At 35.8% G+C, this 14,319-nt stretch overlaps 1 protein-coding gene across 4 annotated transcripts in view; it reads left to right on the top strand.

Moving 5' to 3' along the window:
- The window catches only part of TLL1 (tolloid like 1), a 253,162-nt gene that overhangs the window by 43,257 nt on the left and 195,586 nt on the right, over positions 1-14,319 (top strand). The window lies entirely within an intron of this gene.

Below are 14,319 nucleotides of genomic sequence, written 5' to 3'. Positions count from 1 at the left end.
TGACCCCAAACAGTTGAACATCTGAGTACTGCTATCTGTTCCTCAAAAACAAAGGAATTGATAAATGACTCACCCAAGGGAAGGAGGCTGAATCATTTTGGATAGAATCAAGACTCAAATCCTAGTTTTTTTGATTGCACATATTGTGATCTCTAATTGAACACAAACTTTCCTCAACACTTAGTTAATGTAAAGATCTATAAAATGGCAATACAGGTACTATGTTTATTGAAAAACATCCATGCATGAGTGGATCCTGGCACTTCAAAACTGTGTTGTTCAAGGGTCAACTGTATATATAAGAGGAGCAAGGGTAAGAATGACAGCAGATTTCTCATTGTAAGCAATGTAATCTAGTAGATAGTAGAGCAACATCTTCAAACTACTGAAAGAAAAACAGTGTAAACTTAGAATTCTTTACCTAGTTAAAACATCTGTCCAGAAGTGAAGGTGAAATACTTTTTCAAACCTACAAAAGCTGAAATAACTTATCCCTATCCAACTGACCCTACAAAAAATGTTAAAAGAAGTCCTTCATATACAATGGAATGTTACTCAGCCATAGAAAGGAATGAAATCTTGCCATTTGTGACAAGGATGGACCTTGAGGGATAAGTGAAATGTCAGACAGTGAAAGACAAATGATGCATGATTTCACTTATCTGTGGAACCTAAAAAACAAGTGAACAAACAATAAAACAGAAACATAGTTATAGATACAGAAAACGGACAGGTGGTTGCCAGAGGGGAGGGGGTGTGAGGGGAGGAAAGAAGTAGGTGAGGGAGATTAAGAGGTACAGAATTCCAGTTGCAAAATAAATGAGTCACAGGTATGAAATATACAGCATGAGGTATATATTCAATAATTATGTAATACCATTGTATGGTGACAGCTTGTAACCAGACTTATTGTGGTGATCAATTTGAAATGTATAGAAATATCTAATCACTTTGTTGTATACCAGGAATGAACATAGTGTTATAGGTCAGTTATACTTCAAAAACAAACAAACTCATAGAAAGAGAGATCAGATTTGTGGTTACCAGAGGCGAGGTGTAGGGGGAAGTGGAATTGGATGAAGGCAGTCAAAAGGCACAATGAATTCTACAAAATATTTAAGGGAAGAAACCCACCAATTTTCTAATTTTACACAAAATTTTCCGGGGAACTGAAGAAAAATCATATGATCATTTCAGTATGTGAAAAAAAAAATCATCATGACTAAAAACTTAGCAAACTTAAGTTTGCTAAGAATGTAATGGAAGTTCCTTAATTTAATATACATTACCTACAAAAAATCTATAGCAGATATATCTAATAGGGAACTGTTGAATCCTTTTCCTCTAACATTGGGAATGAGGCAAGGATGCCCACTATAACCACTTCTATTCAGATTGTACTGGATCTCCTGGCTAGTGCACTAAAGCAAGAAAAATAAAAGACATAAGGATTAGAAAGGAAGATATAAACATAAATGTCATTAGTAGTCAAGAAAATATGAAGTAAACCCACACTTACTGGAAGGACTAAAAAGAAAAAGACAATACTGAATGGGAGAATGCGGAGCCACTGAAATTCTCATACAATGTTGATAAGATATAATCACTTTGGAACCCGCTTAGCAATATCTGGATGAAAGTAAAAGTCCTCCAAGTAGATGGCAAATGACAAGAGATGAAGATCTGAATCTACTCAAAGGAATAAAAAGCATGGGAAATGGTAACTACATTGCTAAATGAAGACGTTTTCATTGTTTAAATCTTTTTCATTGTTTGAAACTTTCCTTCTGCCCTGTATTATATGTTTGATTTCACAAAGGATTTGATGTACTAAATTCTCCTGTTTAATGTGACTTTCCATACTCCATTTAGTTATCTTCTGGGGCATATCCACCTTGTCATCTTCTCCCTGTTGTCTTCCTGTTCACTGGCAAACACTGCTTGCACCCCCTCCCTCCCTAGATTAAACATGCACACACCTACTTTTATAGAGGTGAGAGTTGGTTAAAATTAGCATCAAATACAACGTTTAGGATTAGGAGCTGAAATGAAGAGAGTATCTAAATGTGTTAAAACCAATTTTATGATTCCTAATCTGTTTTCTAAAAGCATCATCAGTTGCTTTTATGACTCATTCCTCAGTCGCTCACCAATGAGAGATCCCACAGATGTCCAGTGAGGCAGGTACCCACGTTATAGTCTAAGAATAATTCTGCTTGTATTTTTAGAATAATAATGTCACAGCTCATTTCTAGGATAGGAGCAGTTTTCTAAACATTATGGTCCAGGAATCAGAAAACTGCTGACTTGTTTTTGTAAATAAAAGTTTTATTTAAAAAATGTTTTATTGGAGCACAAGCCATGCCTGTTCTTTTACATCTTGTCTATGGCTGCTTTCACGCTATGACTGTGGAGTTGAGTAGTTGCAACCACTAGAGTCGCAAGCCTTCTTGCAAACCTAAATTATTTACTCTCTTTAAGAAAATGTTTGCTGACTCCTATAGTTAATTAATAGCAGCAAACGCAGAACTTACTATGTGCCAGGTCATTTTACTATATTAATTAAAATATTAATTCTAATATACTTAAAAATCATATGAGGTAGGTTCTCTTACCATACTTATTTAACTGAGGAAACTGAGGCACAGAGTGGTTAAGTAATTTGTCCTTAGTCACAAAGCTAATAAGTAGTAGGGCCAGGATTTGAACAAAGGTGGCTTAACTCCAAAGTCTGGGCTTTTAACAGCTTGTCTAATACTGCTGCTCCAATTGAAGAAATAAAGGAAATACAGAATGTTTTAAAAATCCAGCATGTGGAATACATGGTGAATTTATGGTGGACAGCCAGCCAATTTAGGTGAAAATCAGGGAATTATTTTAATTATAAGAAAGAAGATAAGATATATTTAATTAGTTCTGGATTAATTACTGCAGTTTCTTCAGGCTTATTCATGAAAGAATAATTGTGATAGAAGCCAATCTTCAAAAAATTGTAAGTTACTTTTTCGAATTAGGCCTGTATCTCAGTACAGTAATTTAACAGGACAGTAGACTCAGGCTTCTTTTATCAGCTTCTTCATTTCTCGATTTTGTCTTTCTGGTTCAGTGTCATATCCGTGGAACTGTTTCACCGAGAAATCAATATCATTTCCAAAATTTAGCTTCTTAACTTTGAGTTTTCTTTAAACCTGTTTTATATCTTCTGCATCAGTGTAGTACAGAAATCAGTAAACATTTATTCCAGTAATTGTTTGCAACTATAACTTATGAAACGAAACAGGCTCAAGAGATTCTGACAGCTTGCTTATTTTTCTTGAAGCTATTTGAGTTTGGATTTTTGACACAGTGGCCTCAAAAAAGTTTAAAAATTATAAGCATACAATTTGGTAACTGTTTCTCCTTATGGAGATTATGCTTGTGACCAGAGTTTAGAGTTATGGTTTTATTAAAAAACCATTATGCCACAGCTTAATCCATTTTTGGGCTCTAGGGCCATAATAGATAGTTCTTTCAATATGCGAAGCATGAGTTTTGTTCATCATGAGGTGTTAAAGCAATTCCTGTTTATTGTATCAAACAGCCACAAAAACGTGTTCATTTCCTTTTAGTAGGTACCTGCGGAATATATGAGGAATTAAAGAATATTTTGCAGAGAGTGTCATATCCTGCAAAGAGACTATAGTCTGGTAGGGAGTAGTAGAAGAAAGTATACAGATGATCGTAATAAAAAAGTGCAGTGCAGAAGTAAGGTCAACTTCACATAAGACACTATAAACTTGTGATAAGTTAAACAGCATTAAAATATTGAAATACTTGTTCAGGAAAATAATATAAGTTGATATGGAAGATAACAAATCTTTGCCACAAACAATGTTATAGGACTTGAAAAGGAAGAGATACTCTTTTACTAGTTCACCTTTGGACTGCTTTACAAAGAGGTGGAACTGGGTTTTAGGTAGATAGGAAGGATTAGATTATAAGAATACTAAGTATTTCTATAGCACTTAATTTTTTAAATGCTTTTTTATATCTAATCTAATTTTGTAGCCACTTAGTAGAACAAGTAGTATTGTTATTCTAATTTTTAAAGTAATTTGAAACCAAGAGGGGTTCAGTGGCTTCTGTGTACACAGCTGGTGTGTTGTGGAAGTACTATTCACACCCAGGTCTTCCAGCTCTGAATCCTCTTAAGTTTTGTATTGTACTACCCCTTAAAGAGAAGAGTGGAAAGCACAAAGCTAGAGTCAGTCTGCCTGGAATTCAGGGAAAGGAGGTTGGAAATTAGGCTGGGAGGCAGAGAGGGTCTAGATTCTGAAGCTCCTTAAGTACCTGAGAGTAGATTTGAGGTGGGAGCAGGGAAACAGAAGATGAGTGGACCATTGTAGGACAGACATGATTGTGGCACAGACCAGGGTATTAGTAATGAGGTTGGAGGGAAGTGTTTAGACTCTGGGTGCATTTTGAAGATAGAGCCAACTGGATGAGTGGGGTTTTGAGAGGAAGAGAGAGTCAAAAATGATTCCAAAGTTTAAAACTTGAGCAACTAGAAGAATATAATTATGGGGAACACTGAGAGATGAGCAGGTCAGAGTTGAGTTTTAGATGTTTGGACTTGTGGAATAAAGATGCCAATTACACATCCAAGTGGTGGTGTCAAATGGGCAGTTGCAACACTTGAGTCTGGAGTTCAGTGGAAAGTCTAGGCTGGAGATGGGAATTTGGAAGCCATCAGAATGTATATAGTGTTTATAGTGGTGAGATTGAGTGACATCCTTAGAGGAATGATTGTAGATAAGAGGTCTGAGAACTTAGTTCTAGGGTGCTCCAGCATTCTGAGTTCTTGGAGATAAGAAGGAACCAGTATGGAGCTTGAGACTAATGCAGTTGCTTTGGAATAATAATAATAAAAACAGAAAAGAGGCTGCTGGATGTGGGAAGAGCTCTAAGGGCATGTTGATCTGTAACTTAAGAGAGACATGGAGAAATTTTTTTCTAGACCATGCTATGGGTCTAATGATAATGTTAGGCAATGAATACTTCAAGGAAAGTCCATCCTTAAACACTGTATTGATTAAATATTTTTATTTATTGTATGAAGCAATGTTTATTTAGTTGTTACAATAACAAAGTAAGAAGTAAGTAATAGGAATAATGACTCCCTATTATTCATTTTTAACATGAGGAAACTGGTATCAGAGAAGATGAGTTGCTTGTAGTTTTACAGTTAATACTAGCACTTTTTTTGGTTATCAAAGTCAAGTCAATTTTCAATACCTATTATAGCCCGTGCTGCTAATTTTCTAGCGTGATGTGTTTTATAAGAAGGAACCAGTTAGAGACCAGAGCAAAGTAGAGAAAAGTGATTGATGTTAAGGAAAATAACAGAAGAACATTTAGAACAAAGAGAGATGACCTACAAGTACACAAAGAATCATGGTGTGGTGAAAAAGCACTAGACTGAGAATCAGGAAATTTGGAGACCAGTCCTGGCTGTTTAACTTTCTGGAAGCCTTGAAACTAATTTCTGAGAGCTCTGTATGTTGCTGAGAGCCTGACTTTCATGTAGGAAAGGATCTGTAGGCACATTAAAAAGGTCTGGGAGGATACACCTATCAAGGAGTTACTTCTGCAGAGAAGATTGGACTTGGAAGGGCAAAGCAAAAGGAGACTTAATTTCCTCTATAATGTTGTTTGATTTATTTACAATGAACAAGTGTTACTTAAGTTTCATCAAAAATAAAAATGGTAAAATACTGTAAGACAAAATTCAATTCAGCAATTTCTAGACATCAGTAGAAAGATGTAGTTCATACCCATTTGATCTCTAAGTTTCTCCTGTAAAATGAGGGAGTTTGACAGGAGCCCCAAAAACCAATTCCAGCTCTAGCATCCTGGGGTCCTATGGAGAGCACAAATGTTAACATCTGGGGCCTTTTCCTCACTACTACATAAAAAAGAAACTGTGAACTAATATATTCATGAAAATTGGGTAACCAAAATGCTGTGGTTCACCAAAATGCTGAACTTGTAATGTGGATCTATACTAAGTTATTTAGTAAAACAATACATTATTTCATATAACCATAATAATCACTTGAAATAGTTGCTGTTATTATCACCTGTCATCTAATTTTACATATGAGGACATTGGGGCTTATCAAGATTAACTGACATACCCATGGTCACACAACTGCTAAGTGACGAAACACAAGCCTGAGTCCTACACCTGAAAGCTTAACCATGAAACAGTCTGATCTCAGTTTTTTAGGGGGTGTACACCTGCCTTGATGTGGAGAAGTAATGACTTATTTTAGTTTACAGAGTGGGAAAACCAGTTAGCTTGGTTTTTGTCAAGTGCCTCATTTCTGAACCCCCTTTCTTTCAAGTTAATTTTTCAAGTTAACTCAGTTAACTGCTCACATCTCTTTCCTGTGCCTAACATTTTATAACTCTACCCTCATTCTTCAGTCATAAATTGCACTGCCCAAATTTTAATTTGTGTTTCTGAAACACAAATCCCTTCAAATTTATGGGTCTGTTTAATGTGACAGTATTTATTTTTTCCACAGAAAAGTTAAAGGTTTTCTTTAAAATGATATCGTCTCTGAATTCAGAGCATTAGATAATAGACTTTGTGTTGGCAGCACTGCTTGCCCCCTTCAACAGCCTACAGACCCACACATCCAGCTGACTGTCTTCCTGGTCCTAACACACTGTCCTACTCAGATCTCCAGCTTGAGTCTGTGACTTCATTTCTCTCTTAACTCTTGGACATAGAGCACTCCCAGGTCTGACCCACTTCTCTGCAGCTTCCTAATTCTCATTCCAAAACTTGATTTGGTTTGTCAACTGTTCTGTTTTCCTGCTCAGTTTCTATGACCTATGTGAACAGCTCTCAGACCTATCAGAGTATCAGAATCACCCAAAGAAATGTTTAAATTACAGATTCCAAAGTACGTATTTGAAGTACTAAATCAGTTGATTGAGTTGTGAGCTGGAAATCTATATTGAAAAGAGTTGCTTTCATGCCTGGCCAAACAGGGAATTCCTGCCCATGTGATATCTTTACCTGAAGCAGGTGTCCATGCCAGTTTTCTCCTAGTTCAGTAATCTTTCCTCACCAGGTATGGGAAGTTAAAGAATTAGCTATCATTCTGTCGTGGCACCTTGATTAGAAACTTTGTATTTGAGAATTATAATAAGAAGGCATTCTAATCTCCAGAAAAATGGTGCGTAAGCATTTTTCTGGAGATTAGAAAAATAGTTCTAAAAATAGAAGTTATTTTTAGAATCACATTCCCTATAGAGGTGCTCATTTTACCAAAAAATAAAAACAAAACCTTTTAGGTTAAATCCTTTTTCTCTTTTACCCTCTTTAATGAAACATAAAACACTTTATGCATTGGAGTTTACAAGCAAAATTTTCTTTAAAAATCATCATCATACCATATAAGCTGTGAGGTTATTACATGTTTATTCGAAACAGTTTTTGAAATAAGAGATTTCAGCCAATTTTCCAATGGATATTTTTCTTAGTTGAATAGCAAGTCCAGATCACTGATCCCTTTTAGTACAACATTTTTGTAATTAAAATATTCAATGAAAATAAACCTATTTAGGTTAATTTACTTAGTGAATGTTCAATAAATGTCTACTAAATGCAAACAATCTTATTAGGTACTAGAGACAAACACAGTTTCTGTCTCCATTTTGCTGACTATTGCCTATTTTTGTTGTATGAAAAGAGCCTTTACAGAGCTGAGTGTTCTTGTTCGGCATGTCATGTTACTTTTCTCTCTGAGGCAGCATATGCAGATTACTTTTTGAACTATGGCTTAATTACAAAGAACTGCTTAAAGCAAATAAAATGATATATAATTTATTCACCTGAGAAATTCAGGGCAAAGCCAGTCCTGCTTAAGCATGGAAGTCTAGTTGAAAATATGTTAATACTGTGTTCCAAAACAGAATTCCATATTATTGAGTCTTCTCTCCTGCATCTTACCCTTAATTTGCAGTTGTGCAAAATAACAGCTGTCTCATAGTACCACTTAAACTGAAGTACTATGTAAAACACTTATATTTCAGTTTCTAATTATTTACAGCATACACTAGGGAAGTTCCAAAGCTATAAGAAGTTAATGCATTAAATCTCCATAATTCTCTCCTTCTTCACCATTTTTAGTTGCTTATAGCACCAACAAGAAATGATGTTTAAACTCTTTTCAGGAATGTTAATTTTTTTATATTCGTTATCTTCACTTGATAGTATTTTGTGTATGGCTTTTATTTTTTACCACGTGTAAAATGTTTGTAGGTTTGTTTTTCCATTGCTGCCCCAGAGAACAACAGGCTCTAGTAAAAAATGTATTTATGCAGATTTGGAGAAGTCTTGAACTTATTCATGATTTTTCCTCAGATTTTCTTATCTAAATAAACACTTATAATTTTGATTCCATGAAATGCAATTTGTACTGCTATTCAAACTCATAGAGTTCTCTGACTTCTGGAGAGTTATTGAAGGCTTGATGTTCAAGCCATTTCAGTGTTACCTGAGGAGAGACTTGGTGACCCCTCAGTTGGAACAGAAGGATACACGGGATGACAGCGCCTACAGTGATGATGCCCTTGTGAAAAACTGTGAAGGTCTGAGATTCCTGCAGACTACTTGCAGGCTGAGGGGTTAGCCGGCCACAGTTTCACAGATGCTGGCAGAAGATTTTGTTTCTGAGAAAACAACACCTAGTAAAGCAAACAGTATGGACTTCACGTTTGTGGGAGTTCTTTACGCACCCCAGGTCCCTCGGGGGTGCCGTGGAGGGCCGAGTAGTTGGCGCTAATGCGGAGGAGCAGAGTCACAATCAGGGACCTCAAATGGGCTGCAGCCAAGCCTCTCCAAACTCTGCCCTGGAAAGAGATGTTATACTGCTCAGAAAATAAATCTGCCCACTGCCCTATCTGTCTAGACTGTTCTCTATAAAAATTCCTTGAAAAGGTAGTCTAGAACGAAGGACATCAGTACTTACCACAAGATATGCCCACAAGAGACCTTTGGAGAATTGTCTCTCAATAGTCCTGAGCAATGAATATGATCATGATTTAAACTATTCCTATCAGAATTTTATACCCATTCTACTAATTCTGGTTACCTGAGTTTACCTTGGGGTGTATCTTTTTATATCACCAGTATCATAGGCAATATTGATGGTTAACAGTGTGGCTAGAACATAATGCCTAGAAGCACAGAGGGAAGGACAGTTCATCCTAGACCAGCCCCCTTTCATACAGATGAACACTGCATAAGCGGGTTCTAGGAAACATGTTCAATAACAATAGCCCAAACTGGAACTGCCTTTTAAAGAAGATCTGAGAAACAAAAAGGAAATAAGACATGTCAGAGAAATAAGGGCCAGCTATTCAGACAGGACTATTGAGAACAGTCTCTTTCTACAGTTGGAGTTAAAGCTCCTGGTTAAGATTGAGAGTTTAGGGGATGGTGTGATGTGATGAACTACAGAGGCTATCCTTTCTTTCTTTTTTTTTTTTCTTTTGCCAGGTACTTAATTGCCTGCATTAAGATGTCTCTTTCTCTCTCTCTTTCTTTCTTTCTTTTTCTTTCTTTCTCTCTCTTTCTTTCTTTCTTTTTCTTTCTTTCTTTCTTTCTTTCTTTCTTTCTTTCTTTCTTTCTTTCTTTCTTTCTTTCTTTCTTTCTTTCTTTCAATTGGGGTATAGTTGCTTTACAATTTTGTGTTAGTTTCTGCTGTACAATGAAGTGAATCAGCTATACGTATACATATACCCCCTTGCTCTTGGACCTCCCTCCCACCCATCTAGATCACCACAGAGCACTGAGCTGAGCTCCCTGCACTGTACAACAGGTTCCCAATAGCTATCTGTTTTATACATGGCAGTGTACATACCTCAATCCCAATCTCCCAATTCATCCCATGACCCTCCATGTCCAAATTTCTGCTCTCTACCTCTGCATTTCTATTCCTGCCCTGCAAAGAGGTTCGTCTGTACCATATTTCTAGATCCCATATATATGCATTAATATACGATATTTGTTTTTCTCTTTCTTACTTACTTTGCTCTGTATGACAGACTCTAAGTCCATCCACATCTCTACAAATGACCCAGTTTCGTTCCTTTCTATGGCTAATATTCTGTTGTATATATGTACCACATCTTCTTTATCCATTCCTCTGTCGATGGACATTTAGGTTGTTTCCATGGCCTGGCTATTGTAAATAGTGCTGCAATGAACATTGGGGTGCACGTGTCTTTTTGAATTATGGTTTTCTCTGGGCATATGCCCAGTAGTGGGATTGCTCGGTCATATGGTAGTTCTATTTTTAGTGTTTTAAGGAACTTCCATACTGTTCTCCATAGTGGCTATATCAACTTACATTCCCACCAACAATGCAAGAGGGTTCCCTTTTCTCCACACCCTCTCCAACATTTATTGTTTGTAGATTTTTTCATGATGGCCATTCTGAGTGGTGTGAGGTGACACCTCATTGTAGTTTTGATCTGTGTTTCTTTAATAATTAGTGATGTTGAGCATCTTTTCATGTGCCTCTTGGCTGTCTCTATGTCTTCTTTGGAGCAATGTCTATTGAGGTCTTCCACCCATTTTTGTGTTTTTTTTTTTTTTTGATATTCAGCTGCATAAGCTGTTTGTATATATTAGATATTAATCCCTGTCAGTTGCTTTGTTTGCAAATATTTTCTCCCATTCTGAGGGTGGTCTTTTTTGTCTCATTTATGGTTTTCTTTGCTGTGGAAAAGCTTTTGAGTTTAATTAGGTCCCATTTGTTTATTTTTGTTTTTATTTCCATTTCTTTAGGAGGTGGGTCAAAAAGGATCTTGCTGTGATTTATGTCAAAGAGTGTTCTTCCTATATTTTCCTCTAAGAGTTTTATAGTGTCTGGTCTTATAGTGTAAAACCAAATTGGTTTTTAATCCATTTTGAGTTTATTTTTGTGTATGGTGTTAGGGAGTGTTTTAAGTTCATTCTTTTACATGTAGCTGACCAGTTTTCCCAGCACCACTTATTGAAGAGACTGTCTTTTCTCCATTATATGTTCTTGCATCCTTTGTCATAGATTAGGTGACCATAAGTGCATGGGTTTATCTTTGGGCTTTCTATCCTGTTCCATTGATCTATATTTCTGTTTTTGTGCCAGTACCATACTGTCTTGATTACTGTACCTTTGTAGTATAGTCTGAAGTCAGGGACCCTGATTCCTCAAGCTCCATTTTTCTTTCTCAAGATTGCTTTGGCTATTTGGTGTCTTTTGTGTTTCCATATAAATTATAAAATTTTTTGTTTTAATTCTGTGAAAAATGCCATTGGTACTTTGATAGAGATTGCATTGAATCTGTAGATTGCTTGGGGTAGTATAGTCATCTTCACAGTACTGATTCTTCCAATCAAAGAACATGGTATATCCCTCCATCTGTCTCTGTCATTTCTTCTCAAGTGCACACGGAACATTCTCTAGGATAGATCACATCTTGGGTCACAAATCAAACCTTGGTAAATTTAAGAAAAATGAAATCATATCAAGCATCTTTTCTGACCACAGCACTATGAGGTTAGAAATCCATTACAGGAAAAAAAACTGTAAAAAACACAAACACATGGAGGCTAAACAATAAGCTAATAAAATAACCAAGAGATCACTGAAGGAATTAAAAAGGAAATTAAAAAATACATAGAAACAAATGACAATGAAAACGCAAGGACCCAAAACCTATGGATGCAGCAAAAGCAGTCCTAAGATGGGAAGTTTATACCAATTCAATCCTACCTCTAGAAACAAGAAAAATCTCAAATAAACAACCCAACCTTACACCTAAATCAACTAGAGAAAGAAGAACAAACAAAACCCAAAGTTAGTAGAAGGAAAGAAATCATAAAAATCAGAGCAGAAATAAATGAAATAGAAATGAAAATAACAATAGCAAAAATCAATGAAACTAAAAGCTGGTTCTTAGAGAAGATGAACAAAACTGATAAACCTTTAGCCAGACTCATCAAGAAAAAAGGGAGAGGATTTAAATCAGTAAAATTAGAAATGAAAAAGGAGAAATCACAACTGACACCACAGAAATAAAAAGAATCATAAGAGACTACTACAAGCAACTATATGCCAGTAAAATGGACAACCTGGAAGAAATGGACAAATTCTTAGAAAAGTACAACCTTCCAAGACTGAACCAGGAAGAAATAGAAAATTTAAACAGACCAAACACAAGTAATGAAATTGAAACTGTAATTAAAAATCTTCCAACAAACAAAAGTCCAGGACCAGATGGTGTCACAGGTGAATGCTATCAAACATATAGAGAAGAGTTAACATCTATTCTTCTCAAACTCTTCCAAAAAATTGCAGAGGGTGCAGCACTCCAAAACTCATTCTATGAGGCCACCATCACCTTGATACCAAAACCAGAAAAAGATATCACAAAAAAAGAAAATTACAGACCAATATCACTGATGAGCATAGATACGAAAATCCTCAACAAAATACTAGCAAACAGAATCCAACAACACATTAAAAGCATAATACACTATGATCAAGTGAGATTTTCCCCAGGGATGCAAGGATTCTTCAATATACACAAATTAATGTGATACACAATATTAACAAATTAAATAATAAAAACTATATGATCATCTCAATAGATGAAGAAAAAGCTTTTGACAAAATTCAACACCCATTTATGATAAAAACTCTCCATAAAGTGGGCATAGATGGAACCTACCTCAGTGTAATAAAGGCCATATATGACAAACCCACAGCAAACATCATTCTCAATGGTGAAAAACTGAAAGCATTTCCTCTAAGATCAAGAATAAGACAAGGGTGTCCACTCTTGCCACTATTATTCAACATAGTTTTGGAAGTCCTAGCCATGGCAATCAGAGAAGAAAAAGAAATAAAAGTAATCTAAATTGGAAAAGAAGAAGTAAACTGTCACTGTTTGCAGATGACATGATACTATACATGGAAAATCCTAAAGATGCCACCAGAAAACTACTAGAGCTAATCAATGAATTTGGTATAGTTGCAGGATACAAAATTAATGCACAGAAATCTCTTGCATTCCTATATACTAACAACGAAAGATCAGAAAGAGAAATCAAGGAAACAATCTCATTTACCACTGCAACAAAAAGAATAAAATACCTAGGAGTAAACTTATCTAAGGAGGGAAAAGACCTGTGCTCAAAAAACTATAAGATACTGATTAAAACTGGCTCTTTCAAAGTGACTTTTTGTGTTAACTAGTCATATGATTGAGGTTATTAATGCTGAGGAGTATTTAGTACCCCCCTCTCAAATCAATACTACCAACTAGAGAACTGAGGCCCAGGGAGTCTGGGAGACTCACCTAAAGTTACACAAAGGGGAGGAGCATATCTTCCTGGAGGTCGTTGGTTTATTCTAAAGGAGGACATTGTGTTCAGGTCGAAAATGAGTGAGACAGAGAGGTGGAGACTGACTGATCTCAGTAGGACTTTAATCCACTATGTATAGAAAACTCCACTTGTCAGTGTAAATACCTACTCAAACTAGTGTTGTATTTGGGAACTTGCCAGAATGTATGAAGGTGCATTTCAGTTTATGATTAGAGCTCAGCCCTAGTGTGGAAAAAAATTAATTGTCATTCAGAATAATTTTTAAAAGATGAATATCTGAAATGCAAATACAGGATTGCCTTAAGCACAATAAACAATTAAATCAATTACAATTTACCAGTGAAACTTTTGAGCATTGAGATGTTTAGTGAAAGGCAGAGAATGTCAGAGTGATTTAAATATTTTCATCTGCAGTCAGAGGCATTGGCCGTACTGAGCTGGAAGGTATCTTGGCATCTGTTGGGATGATTTTCTTCCCTTTAAGGAGCCCCAAGCTCTTGGAACCCTGAAGCAGGACAGAGGGACCCTCTGAGGGTTAAGATCTTCACTTTTACTTATTTCTAATAGAGACACTCTACTTGTACCTGTTTCACAGCTTGGCTTCTGTTATTTAGAAAACAAACTTTAAAACTTGCTTGTATAGTATTTTATATCTTTTATTTTTTATTGAATATAGTTGTTTTATAATATAATATTAGTTTCATGTGTATAATATAGTGATTCAATATTTTTATAGATTGTACTCCATTTAAAGTTATTACAAGATAGTGGCTATAATTCCCTGTGCCGTACAGTATATCCCTGTTGCTTATTTATTTTATACATAATAGTTTGTACCTCTTAATCCCCTACTCCTATCTTGCCCCTCCTCACTTCCTTCTCCACAT

Source organism: Balaenoptera physalus (genome assembly GCF_965194825.1).
Source record: "Balaenoptera physalus genome assembly, chromosome: 5".
In the NCBI taxonomy this organism is placed as follows: domain Eukaryota; kingdom Metazoa; phylum Chordata; class Mammalia; order Artiodactyla; family Balaenopteridae; genus Balaenoptera; species Balaenoptera physalus.
Note: the sequence above shows the minus strand (reverse complement) of the source record. Positions and strands in the feature narration are given on the sequence as shown.